The following is a 21,312-nucleotide window of genomic DNA, read 5'->3' as shown; positions in this document are numbered from 1 at the left end:
TGGGGAAGGAATGTATGACATCTGAATAAATGTAAATGTTTGTGACAAGCAAATGTGTTTGTGACTCCACAGCTTCTCACTACAGAGCATGATTGGCTCTATGATTGTGCTTCTGTGGTAGTCCCAAAAAGGCTAAAAGGCAGAATTCACATTGGGGGACACTGTCCCCCTCTACATGGTCAATCCAGCAAAGGGTTTATTTCTGATTGCTTATTGCCAAGGGACTACACAAAGTCCACAAGGTACATGGCCAGATGGATGCCTGATTGGTCCCCCCGGAAGGCACCCAGCCTTTGTTTGTTACAACACCACTCACAGGAGGGGGGACAGAGAGGACAATAAGAGGGTTTTCCCAGTAGAGGCAGATAGGCAAGGTAGTAATTTACTAATGTACATTTACTAATGTCAGGTCACTGATTCTGTCCTCAGAGGCTGGGGCACAAGTTCCTTCCAACTTTGACAAAAAATATCCACCTAGGGCCCATCCTGATCCTCCTATGAAGACTTCCACCATGGAGCAAAACCTGTCCACTCTGGGAAAAGAGAGAGCAGGCATCACCCTTTACCTAGACAACCTTCCCTCATTGATTAGCTCAACAGATTTTTTGTTCCTGTGTCCTCCTCCATTCCACCTGTCACCCATCACAGGAATACCCCTCTCTAGACCAGGGTATCCACCTTTGAAATACAGAGAGGACAGAACTCAAAGAGAGACCACTATGGTCCTTTTGTTTATGGCTCCTTGCTGAGACCCTCTTGAAAATTTGACCAAAATTATTGCCTGCAGTGCCTGGCCTTCTCAGCAGTGCCCCTAGGAGACTGCACAGCTTCTGAGTCTCTGGGATAAGCCCCATTCTCCAGAGTCTCCTCATCGGCCATTTCCTCCAACCATTGATCTCCCCAACCTTCTGGGAAGTGCAGGTTTTTGATAACTGGAGAAGTCAGATATGTTTGGACTACAATGGGAAAACCTCAATCCCAGTTATCCAAGCCCACTGTGCTGGACTATATGCTGACTAATTTTAAAAAGGGTTTCTCTAGTGATTATGGATTTAAAATGAAACTGGAAATGTTGAGAGCCTGCTGTGAGGTTGAATGGACCTCTTTCAAGGTTGGATGGCTGCTGAAGGGAACCTTACATCTCCCTACCATGTGGGATATATACAATGTTGTAACTGGCACCCCTGACCACCCCGAGCAGTTTCCCTATGCTGACTCCTGGCTATAGATAGTCCAAGTTATTCTGGCTTGGGTGTGAATTTGCATAAGAGGGAAAACCAATGAACTATTTTGGCTGCCCATGTCATGCCCCCAGTGCCAAACTCTGACCAAAAGATACCTATGGCTCCAATCCTATAACCCCTCCTCTCCAAGAGGAGTCATTAGCAGCTCCACCCCCTCATGTCCCAGCCAAGTCAGCAATCAAAACCCCACTCCCATCTTTTTCCCCAGGGTGTGAAGAGCATCCCTAACATCCCGAGACCTCTCCTGCCCAATTCCCCCATAAAAAGCCATGTCCAACCTCCAGTCAGGGCCAGAGAATTAGAGTATTAACTTCTCCATGCCTGCCTACATAATAAACAGTTCTCCTTATCTCTCCAAGTGCTGTTTTTCATTTCTCAGCATCTGGTTTTCTCCAACAACCCCACAAATGCCTTTCAATTATTAGAAAAGTTGTGTAAACATTCATAGATTAAAATGAATTTCAAACTACTGCTAGTATTTTTTATTAAAGTATTTTTAAATAATATTTTATTTAATTTATTTTTTTTAATTTGACCAGATAGGAACAGAAAGAGAGAGAGAGAGAGAGAGAGAGAGAGAGAAGCCACCAGGTCCAGGACTCAAATTGTGGTAGCTAATGTGGAACTCCAGCACCCTTAACTACCATGCCACTTGCCAGCCCCAATTACCACTAGTTTTATCACAGAAAGTTTTCCATTGGTCCATGAACAACATGTTAAAAAAAATGAATATGACAAGCTTCTAATGAAGCATAAATGTGAAATATAGGGTAAATATAAAATATACAACAAATTTTATATTTAGAAAATCATGAACCACATTAACATTGTACAGATAATTATGAATGAATTCATCACACTTTAAAAATGCCATAGCTTTTTTTTTTTTTTTTTTTTTTTTTGCTATAGGGCACATGCGCTCACCTGAAAGACAGTGAAACAGAATGCAAGAAATCACCCTCCAGGAGAGATGGCCACACTGCAATCCCTCTTCCTCCATACTCCTCTCAGGATCTTGGCATGCATGCACACGTGCTTTGCGTGAGATTAAGCCACCAGATTCAAGACTTGAACCACGGCCGATTATATGAGAGTCCAGCAATACAGCCATTATGCCAACTGTTGGTTCCAAAATATCGGAGCTTTTGATGACTGAGGAACAGCAGGAGTCTATGACTCTTTGAAAGTCCAGAAATTAAGCATCTGATTCAGGGCCATACAACTGGATATACTCCCTTTAGATAATGCTTTTGAGAAGAAATCAGTGGAGAAATCAGTGTTAGTGCCAACTAAGTCTGGTTGCTTCTAGCAGTCAGTGAATCAAGAGGCAGAGGACAGAGAGGAAGAGATTTTATTTCTGTAACAAGTTACAGGGAGACAGTCAGCAAGCACCATAAAACTGTCCCAAAAAGCAGAATGTGTGTCAGTTTTTATAGGTACAAGGTACAAATGCAAATCATTCCTCACTACAATCACTCAGTCAATCACTTCCCCCTGAGTAATTATCCTGATTTTTACTTTAAATACCCAATCCTGATTTCTCATCTGATCATCCTCAGACGGATCTCCCGATGATTCATATTTGATCAGAGTGTTCTCATTAGAGGCCTTTGTTAACTTTAAAATAGCTAAAGTCTTACTGAACCTCAAGCTGTCCTGCTTCAAGAAGACCTGGGATGTAGGTTTACCAATAATTGTGGAGCCTTGATTAAGTTTCTTAATGTGTAGAGCTTAGTTTCTTTAATACAAAATGTTAATCAAAACTATGTAAACATTAAAATCCCTTTCAGGTTCAAAAATACTATGCATTTATAATATCTAGTAAATTAAAATATAGTTTGTTCTCTTTATTTCAAAAATGAAGAAACCAGGTGCAAGAGTTTTAGCATGTTAATAGTATATAAATAACAGCTTCATGTTTTGTTTTGTTTTATTTTTTATTTTATTTTATTTTAGTGTAAAGAAAAGGTAGTTCATTAAGTAAAAGTAAAAGTACACACCTGAGAGGTAGAAGCAGGCCTGAGCAGATGGAGAAAGAGTGGCCCAAAAGGCCCCAGCAGTTGCATTCTGCCAGATTTATAATTTTTAGCCTAAGTCGTGTGGATTGATCATTGACTGGGCCTATGATTGTTTTCATCTTATTGGCTCTATCACATGTGTCTGGGCCCACTGATTTATCTCATTGGTCCTATCAAATGTTGCTTAATCAGCTAAATACCTCCCATTAATCTCCTGCCTACATTACCTTGGGCTGGAGGTTTTCTTCTTTGATTATTATTACTATTTTCTATTTAGACACATGAGCAGATGCTCCAGCCCCTTTTCCCATTTCCATTTGCCAGATTCCTCCTGCCTCATTTTCTTTCTGAGAGGCAAGATCCCCATAAATCTTTTTGGGGAGCTGAAGGTGGATAGTCAGTCTTCTGTAACTGCTTCATGCTGGAAAGGGTGTTGGTCCCACCTACTGAGGATCACTGAACTCTTGCCCTCACTGATCTAGGTGGGAGAGAAGGGCCAGGGGCAGGTCTTTGAGATAATACCCAGGTGTGTCATCGGGAAAGTTGTCATTGATGCTGGATGACTTTTGTGTCTTAAAGGGAAGGCTGTGGAGCTAGCATACCTGAATGAGAATTCCAGCACCACTGTTTGCTTTATCTATGATTTTAGGCAAGTTTATAAACTTTCTGTTCTGTTTATTATCTATCAAATTGATTGTATCAGGATTGATGATGCATATCCATGTTATATAGTTGGTATAAACATTACTACATACAAAATGCTAAGAACCATGTCTGATGCATAAGTTTAAATGTCAATTCTTATGTTAATTCCAATATCTCACACCACTTAACAAGACAGAGAGTCCTGGAAGAAGTCTCCAAGCCACATGGAGAATGCTTTTCTAAAAGCACATGCCCTCTGACATAGTGGCTTAATTAACTATCACTGTATATATATACATATACAGAGAGATTGGGTGTACTATGTATTTAGTACTGTGGTAAATTCCTTACTCTTTCATTCTCACAAAGATGCTCTAGGTTAGTATTATAAATCTGTATGTAATTCTTTATCTACAATATTACAAGCAAAGAAGCTAAAAAACTGAAAGTGTTTCATATTTTGTTAGATGACAACTTGAATTTCTTTAGAGGCAAAATCTGACTTGAATTGACATAAGTCTATTTATAGTCTTTATTCCAGTTTATTTTGAACATTATCCTATTAACTGGAGAAATACTAGTTTTTTTCAGTGAACTTTTGTGCCAAATCCCCTAAGGATGTTAGCATGCGCTATTAAGTTGTTAGACAATGCTTTTACTGCATTGTCTTTATGTAATTCAAAATTTTAAATTCTCTCTTTATAGGATGATCAAAATGTTTAAAAACTGGATTGTGATAATAGTTGTACAACTCTGTAAAGTTACTAAAAATCTGTGCTGACTCAAAACAGGTGAATGTTATGATATATAAATTATGCCTTAATAAAGCTATCTTTAAAGACCATCAAAAATAAATATATAAGTATAACTATGGGGAATTATAAGGTTATTAAAAATATACTTACAACCTTTTACATCTAATATCACCTATGATGTTTGATGCTTAATACTGAAGCTTAGCTTGAGTGGTAGATGGTACAAAACTGTTATAGGGAACCAGCAGTTAGCATAATGGCTATGTTGCTGGACTCCCACGTAGTCGACCGCGGTTCGTGTCCCGGACCCGGTGGCTTAAAACTCACGCCGGGCACGTGTGCATGCGTGCCCAAGATCCCGAGAAGAGAATGGAGGAGAAGGGATTGCGGCGTGACCATCCCCCCTGGGGGGTGATTTCTCGCTTTCTATCTCTATGTTTCTGTCTGTCTGGCGAGCGCACGCGCCCTACAGTGAAAATCTCTCTCAAAAAAAAAAACTGTTATAGATGGTACAAAACTGATACACATTTAGTCAAAGTCATGCTCAGAATTTTTATCTTTTCCAAGGCTAGCAATATGTAGTACAATAATCTCCCACAATACTAGACAGTAGCCATGCTGCAGCTCACAGTAAGTCTCACGATCATGAAGGTAAACTCTACAGTGTAGGATAAGTTAAACTACACCGTTCAGTAGATTAGGTGTATTAAATACATTTTCAAATAACAATATTTTTGAATTATGATGAGTTTATCTGGATATAACCCCATTTTTAGTCAAGGACCATCTGTAGTTGATTGCCATTCATTCAGGGTTTCAATTAGTTATGACACATAAGGGATTACTATTAGGGTTTTAATGGAAACAAAAATGATTCAAATACATCTTAAAATATAGTAAAAAGAGCATAAAAATTAATAAAATTGAAGAAATAAGATAGTATGAGTCCAAATACTTTCTTTTATAATCTTCTTGAGTTATTCCACTCTAACAGAACTCATTTTCTTATGAATTTCCATAGAATTTTGTATCTCTACAATGAAACTTAACTCATTCTAATTACCTGCAACTATTACATGGAATAGGAAGGCCCTGTATAGCAAAGATAGTTTATATTCATTTTACATTACTTGAGGTACATTTAAAAATTGAATAATAGGGGTTCTATGTTGCTGGACTCCCACGTAGTCGACCGCGGTTCGTGTCCCGGACCCGGTGGCTTAAAACTCACGCCGGGCACGTGTGCATGCGTGCCCAAGATCCCGAGAAGAGAATGGAGGAGAAGGGATTGCGGCGTGACCATCCCCCCTGGGGGGTGATTTCTCGCTTTCTATCTCTATGTTTCTGTCTGTCTGGCGAGCGCACGCGCCCTACAGTGAAAATCTCTCTCAAAAAAAAAAACTGTTATAGATGGTACAAAACTGATACACATTTAGTCAAAGTCATGCTCAGAATTTTTATCTTTTCCAAGGCTAGCAATATGTAGTACAATAATCTCCCACAATACTAGACAGTAGCCATGCTGCAGCTCACAGTAAGTCTCACGATCATGAAGGTAAACTCTACAGTGTAGGATAAGTTAAACTACACCGTTCAGTAGATTAGGTGTATTAAATACATTTTCAAATAACAATATTTTTGAATTATGATGAGTTTATCTGGATATAACCCCATTTTTAGTCAAGGACCATCTGTAGTTGATTGCCATTCATTCAGGGTTTCAATTAGTTATGACACATAAGGGATTACTATTAGGGTTTTAATGGAAACAAAAATGATTCAAATACATCTTAAAATATAGTAAAAAGAGCATAAAAATTAATAAAATTGAAGAAATAAGATAGTATGAGTCCAAATACTTTCTTTTATAATCTTCTTGAGTTATTCCACTCTAACAGAACTCATTTTCTTATGAATTTCCATAGAATTTTGTATCTCTACAATGAAACTTAACTCATTCTAATTACCTGCAACTATTACATGGAATAGGAAGGCCCTGTATAGCAAAGATAGTTTATATTCATTTTACATTACTTGAGGTACATTTAAAAATTGAATAATAGGGGTTTAATAAAAATCTAAATTATATTGATCCATTTCTTCAACAAAAATTTGTACATAAAATAAATTTTCTAATTTCTGAAACATTGATACCTAGGCTTTTGATTAAGATTTTATTTGTTTGAGGCCATTATGATTACAACATTTTCCAAAATCAAAGACCAAAATTGAAAGCATTATTGTACTTGCTCTATATAACTGAACTATTAAATGTGGAGCCGATATTCTAATCCTTACCTGGCAGACTTAGAACCCAAAAAAGGATCTGTTTCTCCTAATGATATCTCAATTATAGATGCATATTAACAGATAAATAATATTTTTTTTTAATTTTGATAATTCTGAGTCATCAGAAAAGTCATGGTTTTTTTCTTATTTTTCTGTGCAAAAATGCATTGAGATTTTTCCAATCACCCAATATATTAATTAATGTTATGAAACAAAAGATTTTTCTAACAGAGTTGAAAATGTTCATAATTTGGGGGACTAGAGGGTTAATGATCTACTTTTTTCTCTTATTGTGCTCTACCAGAATAATTAATAAACTATCTATTCTTGAGACCAGATGGTTGCGTAGTGGTTAAGGCACTGGACTCCCAGATGGTGAACTTTAGTCTGAGTCCCCAAACTGGTAGCTTGAAACTCATGCCAGGTGTGTATGCATGTGTGTCCAAGATCTTGAGAGGAGAGTGGAGGAGAAGGGATTGTGGCATGCCATACCCCTTGGGGTAGTTTCTCACTTTCTCTCTCTTTCTGTGTATCCAGCGAGCACATGTGTCCTATAGCAAAATCCTCTCTCTAATACAAAAACAGAAACAAATAAAAAACAAATAAGAAAAAAAAAAGAAAAACTATCTAGTCTTTACTCTTTTGACTATATATTTTTATTTAAATCATTGTATTTAACTTTATTTATTATTATTATTTTTATATTTCCAGAGAAAGACACAGAGAGAGAAGAAAAGTGAGAAAGCAAGCTGCCAGGTCCGGGACTCAAACCATAGTCAACCATGTGGGTGTCCAGTGCCCTTAACTACCACATCACCTGCCAGCCATCTCTTTGACTATATCTTTAAACTGTAACTATTATGGGAGGTTAAATTGACAGTCAAGATTAGAAAAGCTAGTAAAGAAAAGCACACACACACAAAATGAAAATGTATGCCACCAATTGGGTTTTCCCTTTTTATAAAACTCTTTAGCCAAGTATCTCCCAAAGCACATTTTCCCATGATGTAGTTGGATTCCTTGCCACAATGTGTGTTTCCTGGGAAAGATCAAGTGTTTTGAGTTTAACTTCCTCTCTGTCCCTAAAAAACATCTCAGAAGATCAATGAATTCTTCATTGGTCTTTTTCCTTTGTATGTTTTGTTAGCGTTTTGTTTTTTTAAAGAAAAAAAAAAAAAAGGCTGTGAAAAGTTGTTCATTAGTAAAACTCAGAAAGTAGCCAAATACCTTTGAAGTTTAAGAACATCTGTTCCGGTGTCTAAAGGAAGTAGAAAATTAACATCTCCATCACATGGGTTTCAATGTTAAATGATTGCCAAGGATATAGATAGCTTTGTTTTATAAAGAATATTAGTGTGTGTGTGTGTGTGTGTGTGTGTGCGTGCGTGTGCACACAAAATAAGGACCAGGTCTCACAAAATATGTATTTTAAAGCCAACTTGCAAACACATTGATATCAGACTAAAAGTGCTCCTCAGGTGGATGTTTCTCAGGAACTAATCAAAGCCATTTAGAATTCAATGAGTAATAGTATAGGTCCCATTGTATGAAAATCAAAATGTTCTCAGGAGCAATTTAACTTTCCCAGTTTAGGTCATTAATTAAATGTATTTTAAAAAGAGAAATCAAATTTAATCAGTATAAACATGTGTGATACATTTAAAAACTGATAAATAGGGGTTTGATAAAAATATAAACTATATTGATCCATTTCTTCAACAAAAGGTTGTACATAAAAATATTCTTCTAATTTCCAAAACATATTGATCCCTAGACTTTTGATTAAGGTATTATTTGTTTGAGGCTATTATGATTACATCATTTTCAAAAGCGAAGTCAAAATTTGAAAACATTATGGTACTTGTTCAATACAAATGAGCTATTAAATGTGGAGCCAATATTCTAATCCATACTTGGCATACTTAGAACCCCAAGAGGGGATCTGTTTCTGCTGATGATATCTCAATTGTGGATACATATTATTCTTATTCTTCCTAATCAAGATTTTTAAAAAGAATTATAAAACAAAAAATAAATATTACATTTAAACTTTATGTATAAAAAGGCACACTAATTTGCCAGTCAATATACAGCTGTGGGATAGAGGCACATGTCTACTGTTTAGTGCCTTCTGTTGTTTATAGATTGTATAGTAAGACAACTTGTGTAATTTCCACTTGGGGTTTTCTTAGAGTGGAATGAGAACCGGGAAACACTTACAATGGAATCCCAATGTAGAGACTTTAGTACTTTCCGTAGTTTACCAAGCAAACCTACCAGTTGATCCAAAGTAATTGCAGTTTTCCATTGTTGTATTGTTGAAATTTGCCATTTGATATTGATATGTTCTTATTGTTTCATTTTTGTTTTGGGGGGTTTTTTTAGAGAGAGATTTTTGCTATAGGGCATGTTTGCTCCCTGGAGACACAGAAACACACACACAGAGAAAGTGAGAAACCACCCCACAGGGGGAATGGCCACACTTCAATTCCTTCTCATCCACTCTCCTCTCAGGACGTTGGACACACATGCACATGCACCTGGTGTGAGTTTCAAGTCACTAGGTCCAGTATTCAAGCTGTGGTTGACCACATGGGAGTCCAGTGCCTTAACCACCTCACAACCTGCTAATGACTTACTACTTGTTTATTTTATATGTATTTTAGGCTAAGGAAATTATGTTAGACAAAAAGTAAACTCATGTGATTTTTCTTACTTGAGATCAAAATGGGTCATAAATCAGTGGAGAGAACTCATTATGTCAATAATACATTTGATCTAGTTACTGCAAATGAGCCTATAGTGCAGTGGTGCTTCAGGAAGTTTTGTAAAAGAAATGAGAGCTTTTAAGTGGAGGAGCATAGTGGCTGGCCATTGGAAGTTGACAGTGACCAATTGAGAGCAATAATCAAAACTGATCTTCTTACAACTACGTGAGAAGGAGAAGTTGCTGAAGAACTCAACATCGACTATTCTAAGATCATTCACATTTGAAGCAAATTAGAAAGGTCAAAAGGCTTTATAATTGGGTGCCTCATGAACTGATCAAAAAATCAAAAATAAAATCATTTTGAAGTGTTGTCTTCTCTTATTCTATGCAACAACAATGAACCATTTCTTGATTGGATTTTGATGTGGGACAAAAAGTGGGTTTTATATGACAACTGGTGATAACCAGCTCAGCGGTTAGACTGAGAAGTTTCAAAACACTTCCCAAGATCAAACTTGCAACAAAAATTGTCATGGTCAGTGTTTGGTGATCTGCTGTCTGTCTGATCCACTACAGCTTTCTGAATCCCAGCAAAACCATTACACTTGAGAAATATGCTCAGCAAATCAATGAGATGTACCAAAAGCTGCAAGCCTGCAGCAGTATTGGTCAGCAGAAAGGGTCTAATTCTCCACAACAACATCTGAACTGTGTCATACAAATATTTCAAAGTTGAACAAATTGGGCTACGAAGTTTTGCCTCATCTGCCATATTCATCTGACCTCTACCCTACCAACTACCACTTCTTCAAACATCTCAGTAACTTTTTACAGGGAATGCGCTTTCACAACTAGCAGGATACAGAAGATCTTTCTAAGAGTTAGTTGAAGCCTGAAGCATGGATTTTTAGACTACAGTAATGAACAAACTTATTTTTCTTGAAAAAAAAATGTGTTGATTGTGGATTAGTAGATGGTATGGTATTTAAGGTGCTGGATTCTCATATGGCCAACTGCAGCTCAAGTCCCAGAACTGACAGCTTGAAAATTACACCAGGCATGTGTACATGTGAGTCCCAAATCCCTAGAGAATAAAGGAGAAAGTATTGTGGTGTGGCCATTCCCTCTAGGGAGTGATTTCTTGCTTTCCACTCTGTCTCTCTCTGGTGAGCACACACACTTTTTGACAAAAATCTTACAATAAAAAAGGTTGTAATTGTAACGGCTCCTATTTTGATTAATAAAGATGTGTTTGAGCCTAGTTACAATGATTTAAAATCCACAATCCAAACCACCATTGCTTTTAAACCAACTTAATAATTTGCTATTATTTCAAATAAAATTGGATTTTATAGATCCATTAATTCCCCATACAGAGTATATTGCATTAATTTATGTAGAATTTCTAAAAGCAAGTAATCATAGTATTCTATTTAATTAATGTCTCATAATACAGTAAACTTGTCTCTGAGAAGATGGAGCACACATACTTTTCTTGATTTCTCCCGCTAAGTACAAAGAAAAACCATGGGAAGAAGAGCTTTGAAGGTAGAACCAAGAAGGCAGACTGTCTAGAGAACTGGGAAGCTATGAAATGACACAGTGATAAGTTTCTTGTGATTGACATAAGTCTCAGGTATGGCACTACAGAAGTTGGCCCCTCAGAAATGCCAACAATAGCAACAAAAAACTCCTTACATACCACTCCATGAGCAAGTAGGATTTATCCCTAGCATTATCTGATGCTACTATCTTGCTGGTCAGAATTTGCACATCTCTTTCATAGCTTGGAGTATACAACCTCCTTTCCAGTAGGTGACTCTGACTGCTTATATTCCACAAATGCTCAGCTCAGGCCTGCACATTCAGCTACTCAGTAAGAGCGTGACCCTGCAGGTCCCAAACCTTCCAGTGAGGAAAGTAGTTCCTGAGGCATTTAAGTTACAACAAGGGTTTTTTGTTTGTTTATTTCTCTTGTTTTGTTTTGTTTTTAATGTGGACACTGACTTATTTAATGTCTGAAAAGGAATCCAAAATATACAAGGTACTCCTGGAACTCATTAGTTAAAAATTTTTAAATGCTGGTTAAAAATGAGTCAAGTACTTAAACAGACATTTTTCCAAAGGATAACTACAAATAGCCAATAGGTATATGAAGACATGTTCAACATTACTAGTCACAGAGAAATGAAAATCAAAACCACCCTGAGATACCACTTCATACCAGAAGACAGAATAGCTACCAAAAAAAAAAAATAGACAGAAGTGTTGGTGAGGATGTGAAGAACTTGGAACTCTTGTACACTGATGATGGCAATGAGAGATGGCAGAGTCATCTATGGAAAATAGTATGGAAGTTCTTCAAAAAATTAAAAATAGAACTACAAAGTGATCTAGCAAATTGTATTTTGTGATCTGAAAGAATTGCAATCAGAATCTCAAAAGTCTCTTAGGACTCTGTCTTAGTCAGTTCAGACTGCCATAAGAAAATTCTTTAAACTGAGTCATTTGTAAATAGGCAGAAGTAAATATAGCTCTAGAGGCTAAGAAGTCCAAGGTCAAGGCACCTGCATATTCAGCATCTGATGAGGGCTTATTTTCAGTTTCATGTATGGTTCCTTCTTATTAAATCCTCATGGTAAAAGAGGCAGGTCAGCTGTTTTGGGTCTCTTATAGAAAAATGATTCTATCTAAAAGGACTCTGTCCTCATGACTTAAGGGTCTCCTATAGCCCCACCTCTTTTTTTATCCCTTAGGTTTTTGCCATAGGGCAGGTGTGCTCACTGGAGAAAGAAATACAGAGAGAGGGAAGGTGAAAAATCAGTGCTCTGCGGGAATGGCCATATCACAAACCCTCTCTAATCTCCTCTTGGGATTTGGGGAATACATGCACACACACACCCTAGATGATTTTCAAGCCTCCAGATCCAGGACTCAAACTGTGGGATCCAGTCTCTTAATTAGTACACAGCCTGCTGACTCCAAGACCCTTTTTTTTTGGAGAGGTTTTTGCTATAGGGCGTATGCACTCGCCAGAAAGACAGAGAGAGAGAGAAAGTGAGAAATCACCCCCCCAGGGGGGATGGCCACGCTGCAATCCCTTCTCTTCCATTCTCCTCTGAGGATCTTGGGCATATGTGCCCGGTGTGAGTTTAAGCCACTGAGTCTGGGACTCGAACCACAGTCGACTACATGGGAGTCCAGCAACATAGCCATTACACTAATTGCTGGTCCCCAAGACCCATTTCTTAATCACATTGGAATTTAGGCTTTAACATGTGAATTTTAGGTTGACACAAACACTTTCATGTCTGTTGCAGCACTTTTCACAAATAGCAAGATGTGAAAAAAAACCTAAGTGTCCATGTGTAATGAATAAAGAAAATATGAAATATATATATATATATATATAATATTGTTCAGCTTCAAATAAGAAAGATCTTCAGTGTGTACAACCTACAACAATTTGAAGGACATTAGGCCTAGCAAAAGAAATCAGACAGACAACAAAAAGCCGCTTGATTTCACTTATATGAGTTATCCAAAATAGTCAAATATTTTATTTCATAGAATCAAATCATGGAATGGTAGTTTCCAGGGGCATCAGTCAAGCTAGATTAACATGTGCTAGAGATCTGCGATGCAGCACTGTATCCATGGTCAGCAATAATATCCACTTAAACATTTTCACAGAGAAGATCTCATGTTAATTATTACTACCACAGTAAAGCAAAACAAAATAAACAGAAGATATAAAGAGAAACAAATAGAAAGTTTAGAGCTGAAAAATACAATGATTAAACTAAAACCCTCAATTGAAAGTTTCAGTAACAGAATGGAGGAACAGAGGAAACAACCCATGAACTGAAGTATAGAACAACAGAAGAAATACAGAGAGAGGGAAGGTGAAAAATCAGTGCTCTGCGGGAATGGCCATATCACAAACCCTCTCTAATCTCCTCTTGGGATTTGGGGAATACATGCACACACACACCCTAGATGATTTTCAAGCCTCCAGATCCAGGACTCAAACTGTGGGATCCAGTCTCTTAATTAGTACACAGCCTGCTGACTCCAAGACCCTTTTTTTTTGGAGAGGTTTTTGCTATAGGGCGTATGCACTCGCCAGAAAGACAGAGAGAGAGAGAAAGTGAGAAATCACCCCCCCAGGGGGGATGGCCACGCTGCAATCCCTTCTCTTCCATTCTCCTCTGAGGATCTTGGGCATATGTGCCCGGTGTGAGTTTAAGCCACTGAGTCTGGGACTCGAACCACAGTCGACTACATGGGAGTCCAGCAACATAGCCATTACACTAATTGCTGGTCCCCAAGACCCATTTCTTAATCACATTGGAATTTAGGCTTTAACATGTGAATTTTAGGTTGACACAAACACTTTCATGTCTGTTGCAGCACTTTTCACAAATAGCAAGATGTGAAAAAAAACCTAAGTGTCCATGTGTAATGAATAAAGAAAATATGAAATATATATATATATAATATTGTTCAGCTTCAAATAAGAAAGATCTTCAGTGTGTACAACCTACAACAATTTGAAGGACATTAGGCCTAGCAAAAGAAATCAGACAGACAACAAAAAGCCGCTTGATTTCACTTATATGAGTTATCCAAAATAGTCAAATATTTTATTTCATAGAATCAAATCATGGAATGGTAGTTTCCAGGGGCATCAGTCAAGCTAGATTAACATGTGCTAGAGATCTGCGATGCAGCACTGTATCCATGGTCAGCAATAATATCCACTTAAACATTTTCACAGAGAAGATCTCATGTTAATTATTACTACCACAGTAAAGCAAAACAAAATAAACAGAAGATATAAAGAGAAACAAATAGAAAGTTTAGAGCTGAAAAATACAATGATTAAACTAAAACCCTCAATTGAAAGTTTCAGTAACAGAATGGAGGAACAGAGGAAACAACCCATGAACTGAAGTATAGAACAACAGAAATTATTGAATGTGAAAAACAATATATGTGCATACCTTGGTTCTTGTAAAAGATTGGTGCAGAACTCCCCCTCAAAATCTGCATATACTCAAGGCCTTTATATAAAGCAGTGTGTTTGCATATACTCTACACCTATTCTCCCATATATTTTAAATTATCTCTAGATTACTTATAATACCCAATACAATGTAAATGCTATATAAATAGTAGTCATACTGTATTGATTTTTAATTTTTGTTACTTTTTAAAAGTTTTCAAAATTTTATTCATTGGAGAAAGCATGTATTTGTATATGAGAGAGAAGGACGTATCCTAGAAAAGGTCTTATCATGCAGCAATTCCCTTCCCCTAGCCTTCCAGATTGTCAGGATCTTGGGCACATGCTCACCTGACATATTATCTAGTCAAATTGGGATCTGAATCCGTGGTTTACCATATATCTTCCAGCACTGCAGTTCAGTTCACAAGTAATATCTGTACTACCAAGGTTTATCTTACTTTTATTTATTGTTTCTTAAAAAGTATTTTTGGTTAAATTTGTGGATGTAAAACCTGTAAATATGAGGGATTGATTGTGACAGAAAAAAGTGTATATGTGTGTGTACATACATATATATATATTTATACATACACACACACACACACACACACACACACACACACGAACCAGCGAGGCCACAACAAAAGATCTAACTTTGGAGTCATTGGAGACTAAAGGAAAAGACGAGGATGGGGCTAAAAAGAACTCAAAGAAATAAAGCCTAAAACCTCTCAAAATGTGAAAACAAGACACAAAAATCATAAACAGATTTAAAGACCTGAACAAATTTCAAAGAAGAAAGTTAAATAAATCATTACCAATACATATAATAATCAAACTTCTGAAACTAACAACACAGAAAAGAATTTTGGAAGCTGCAAGAGAGAAATGACCTTTTAACTATGGGGAGACACAATTTGGATGACAGCACTGTGTCCTTACAAATTATGGAGACCAGGCCTGGCTACAGTGATCTAGGCAGTAGGTGCCCTTGCACGCTGCTCAGACCATATGTGAAGTCCTGAGTTCTATTCCCAGGTCAACCTGCACAAATCAGTCGTGCAGGTTAATAATTTTTTTAAAACTTTTTATTTTTAGTTATTTTTTTCTATAAATGGACCCCTGAGAGCTGGGGTAGGGGGTCACTGTATGACAGAATCCTGTCAAGGGTCCTTATCAAATGATCAAACAAATTATGGAGGTGAGAACAATTAATTTTTGTTTAGTTTTTGCTATTGTGCAGTTATACTCACCAGAGACAGACAGACAGACAGAGAGACAGTGAGAACACTCCTCAAAGGAGATGGTCATGCCTCAATCCTTTTTCCTTTTTTCCTCTTGGGAGTTTTGGAGACCTGTGCATATATGCCTAGTGTGTTTTACAAGCCACTGGGTCCAGGAACCACACAGTCAGCCATGTGGGACCCAGCCACCTTAACCTCCCAGCCACTTACTGGCTCAAGGCCAGAACATTTTTAAGTGCCAAAAGAAAAGAGCTGTCAACCAAGAATACTACTTTCAAGGAAAATAGCTTTTGAAAATGAAAAAAAAAAAATTAAGACATTTTCTCAGATAAACAAAACCCGAGTGTCACTAGTAGACTTATTCTGAAAGAATGACCAAAGAACGTTTTCTAAACAGAATGAAAATTAAAAAAGAAGCTCTCTTGGAACCTCAGGAAGGTAAAAAGAATGACTGAAAGAGTAAAAATGAGGATAAATGTAATGCACTTTCTTTTTCTGCTTGGCTTTTCTAAATTATATTTGAAACTGGAAAAAAATACGTTGTATGGAGGAGAAATTTTTAAGGCAATCAAAATATGTGAGATGTAGCTCAAACAGTGCTGAAAGAAATTTATAGTGCTACATGCTGACCTTAGAAGAGAAGAAATAGCCTAAAAAACTATGAAAGTCATTTTAAAAAATATTTAGCTACTAATTTAGATTTATCTATATATCTACCTAACAGTTTTTGACAATACTAGGAATAATCACTAACATTTATGTCATACTTATCAGAGCTATAAAAATGATAATTTTAAAACTTTTTAAAACATTTTTTTTTTCCTATAGGGCACATGCATTTATAGGAGAGAGACAAAGAGAGAACTCAATCCCCCAACCCCAATGGAGATAGCCACACTGCAGTCCCCTTTTCTTCATTCTCTTGGGATTTGGGACACACATCCATATGTGCTGGTGTATTTTTTTAAGCTATGGGTCTGGGATGCAAACTGTAGTCAGCCATGTGAGATCAAGCTGCTTTAACCACCACTCCACCTGTTGGCCTTAAAAGGATCATTTTATTTATTCATCAGAAGGAACTTCTTAGGTAAGAAATTACTACCTTACCCATTTTAAAAAGAGGGAAATTGAGGCTTAAAGATTATGTAATTCAGAGCTACCCAGTGAAATGTTTAAAGTAGGCAGATTCCCAAGATCTACTGCAGTAAATTCTGATAAAATAGGTCTGGGATGTGAACCCAGAATGTGTATTTTTGAAAGTAGCTTAGTGATTGCCAGAAAAGCCACCTTCAAACCACTTCAAGAAACAGAGTAATTTCTTTTCACTTCTATTTCTTGAAGCTATCACCCTTTTCAAAACAAACAATGGAGTCACTTCACAAATTGCTTAATTAGAAGCCTGACAAATTTGGTTTAAACAAACAACAGGTGTTGTTTGCATGATGAGAGTCAAAACAAGATCAAAATAGGTCCTAGTTCTTTGTTTAAACATAATATATAGTTGGAACCAAAGCATATTAAGCCCTCAGATCCACACTGATTTGAGTTAAATTGTAAAATATTAAAATTCTACAAGGAGAATGTTATAGGAGAGAACATTTCTATAGTACATTCAAGTGTAATTTCTTGAATAAGCATCAAAATTACTTGCTTTCATCTTCAAGTTATCCTGCTATGGCTTTCAGGTTAGGCAGGATGTGACTAATGCTCCGTGCACGCTTCTTAATGGTGTGTTTAGGACTGACAGTAGCAGTACCAGCCCTCAGGTGCCTTGGAATGGCAATTCTACTAATTGGGTCTTGAAGCTAACGCCTTTCTTGGATAAAGGTAGGAAGTTTCACTTTTCTGAGTTGGTTCAAGATTTTTCCCTCAAAAATTTTAGCCTCTTGTATTTAAAGGCAGGCTTCTTACTTGAAAACTTGGAGTAGAATTTAGATTTTCTCTTTTGCTAAAAAAATGTAAAATCAGGTGTCAATACTTGAGGAAAAGAATATGTAATAAATGATTGAAAATCATATTCCCAGTGTAGGAGAGTAAAATGTGGTGTCCTCTCCTTTTTCAGGTTCTTTGTTTGGACTGGGAATTCAAGGGACATTAAATAGATTAACAAAAGAAAAAGAAAACATATTTAATTCCATACATATGAGAGTTCCACAAAACATGAAATCTGAAGAAGGGCCAATGATTGAAGCTTATAAAGCTCCCTGAGCTATAGAAACAATCAGTAGCTTGGGAAGTCAGGGGGTGATGTGACACAGGTTATGGGACACTGACAAGAAAATATGTATGGCAAATAATGTTCTATGTTTATGCAGATTAAAATCCTCTCAGGTAATAAAAGTTATTCAGAGCATCCCTGTTCTTAATATAGAAACTTTTACTAATACAGATGTCATTTGTAGATGTAAATTTCTTCAACAAAAGGACAGCTTTCCTGAGCTACATCTATTTTTTTTTATCATTTGTCATCTTTGTGAGGTATAGTATTTTTCCCTTTTTAAATTCATCACCAGGGGGTGAGTACATGTGTCAGAGAGAGAGAGAGGCAGAGAGAGAGAGAGAGGGCGAAAGCACGCCTCCCTCCAGTGGGTTGTGATCACACCACAATCCCTTCTCTTTCTCCATCCTGGCAAGATTTGAGACATGCCCAGCATGTTTTTCAAGCTGGCAGGGTAGCATTCAAACTGTAATCAGCCATGTGGAATCTGGCCCCCTTTACCCCTAAGCTACAGAGCTAGTCCAGGTACAGCATGTTTTATTTTCCTTTTAGAACATCTTAAATTTTTAACCCTTTCTTTACAGGTTACCTAGACCACTTTTGATTAAGAAAAGTGTAGAAAGTTAGTAACTGCCACAAGTGAATGCCAGGCAGTGGGACATTTCAATTTTCCACAGAGTCCTGCTTTGTGGGGTATCTGAAAGCACTGCTCAGGGTCTCTGCTCACCCTTGCTGAAATAAATATGGGCTTTTAAAGCTTCTATAGAGCATGCAGTTGTCAAATTAAAGTTATAAGCACATTTGTCATCCAACATTCAACAACACACTGCTGTACACACCAAGGGACTACTCTACTGGTGTTTTGGAAATATTTATCATTTTGTCATTGATATTCATTACTCTTGTGTGGTATACAGTTCCAAAACCTATAACACCTATTACATGCTCTTGTGTCTTTAGCCAATGTCTTCCCACTTCTCCCACCTACCCCATCTAGAATCTGTCCATCATTTTTCTCTTTACTTCTATCCTATAAAGTCTTGTAGCAAATGAGTGAGGATACTTGATATTTACTAAGAAGGGACATATCATATGTGTCTTTCATAGCTTGACCTATTTCACTTACCATTATACCTTCTAAGTTTCTTCATTTTTTTTTCTCAAATGCCAGGAATTCATTGTTCTATATGGTGAGTAGTATTCCATTGTGTATAAATACCACATTATCTTTATCCATTCATCTACTCTTGGGTTCTTAGGTTGATTGCATGTCTTATGTGTTGTTAAAAAAATGCTAGACTATGAATATGCAAATATCTCTTCAGCAGATACTGTTGGCTATATACCCAACAACAGAATTACTGGGTTAAAAGGGAGTTCTAGTTTTCTTTTTTGAGAACTTTCCAGACTATTTTTTTTATGATGTTTGGACTAATTTACACTCCTACTAGCAGTGCATGAAGGATCCTCTTTCTCATAGCCTCACTTACATTAGTCAATTTTGTTTTCCTTTTTTCCTTTTATTTTTTTTATTATAGCCATCTTGACTAGGCTTAGCGGATACCTCATTGTGGTTTGATTTGCATTTCCCTTATGATTAGTGATGTTATACATTTCTTCATGTTTTTGGCCATTTGTATGTCTTCCTTTGACAAGTTTCTATTCAGATCAATTGCCCATATTTAAATTGTATTATTACTTTTTTTGTATGGATAAACTGTTGAGTTCCTTAAAGATTCCTGTTATCAGTCCCCCATCAGAAATATTATTAGCAAATAGAGTCTCCCATTCTGTTGACTGTGTCTTTACTCTGTTGGCTTTTTCCTTTACTGTGCAGAAGCTTTTTAGCTTAATCTAGTTATGCTTGTCTATTTCTAGAGTGGTCGTTTAGTGTTTTTTTGGAGTCTTCTTTAAGAAATCTTTTCTTGGGAACCAGCAGTTAGCGTAATGGCTATGTCGCTGGACTCCCATGTAGTCGACTGCGGTTCGTGTCCCGGACCCGGTGGCTTAAAAAAAACTCACGCCGGGCGCATGTGCATGAGTGCCCAAGATCCCAAGAGGAGAATGGAGGAGAAGGGATTGCGGCGTGACCATCCCCCCTGGGGGGTGATTTCTCGCTTTCTGTCTCTATGTCTCTCTCTGTCTGTCTGGCGAGAGCACGCGCCCTACAGTGAAAATCTCTCCAAAAAAAAAAAAAAAAGAAATCTTTTCTTAAATCATTATCTTGAAATCTTGAAGTATTTCCTCTATGCTGTTTCAAGTACTTTTGTGATCTGGGGGTTTTACGTTTAAGTCTGGAATTCATTTTATGTTTGCAGTTTCTTAGAATAACCAGATCAGAATATTCAAATAAGTATATTTTGACGTAGCACATTCTGGTTTCCTACAGTCATATTTAGAAGTGATATATCTCCAGGATCAATACCAGATTTGTAGCTGTCTTTTACTAAAAGAAAAACTGAAAAATGAAGCTTTAGTTGAGCAAAAAAATATTATTCATAAAGTACACATCATCCTGATCCAGTGAAGGTTCACAAAACTCTACCCAGCAATATATAAAGGTGATATTTATAAATAGAAAGGGCCACTTAGACATAATCTAAATGAGGGGGGCAACAAGTGGTATGGTGGTTGAAGCACTGGACTCCCACATGACCGACTGTGGTTCAAGTCATGGACACGGTGACTTGAAAGTCATGCTGGATGCATGTGCATGCATGTCCAAAATCCCAGGAGGAGAAGGAATTATGATATGGCCATCCTCCCTGGGGAGGGGGAGTGTAATTTTTCACTTTTCCTCTTACTGTTTGTCTCTCTCTCTCTCTCTCTCTCTCTCTGATAAGCACATGTACTCTATGTAAAAAAAAAATAGAAAAATTCTAATTGGTTACAGCTTGGCATTTGCTTTCTTTGGACATGTCTGAATCATTTGCGGTCTTTGATTGGCTTAAAGCTGAGCTGGTATGATTAGATGAGTCTCTTGTTACAAGAATATACTCTCAACTTAGAGTATATTTATGTTTCTGATATTCTAATCTTGATGAGACTGTTGTCTATACAAATGATGACCACTATTAGCACTTAAGACTCTTGGGAAAATACAAAATATTAAGGAGAGTATTATGATGGCTAATAAAAAGATAATACCAAGAACTGAAGTAATAGGAGTTTCTACAAC

This window comes from Tupaia chinensis, unplaced genomic scaffold (genome assembly GCF_000334495.1).
Source record: "Tupaia chinensis unplaced genomic scaffold, TupChi_1.0 Scaffold000545_1, whole genome shotgun sequence".
NCBI classification, from domain to species: Eukaryota; Metazoa; Chordata; class Mammalia; order Scandentia; family Tupaiidae; genus Tupaia; species Tupaia belangeri.
This window is presented reverse-complemented; position numbering follows the sequence as displayed.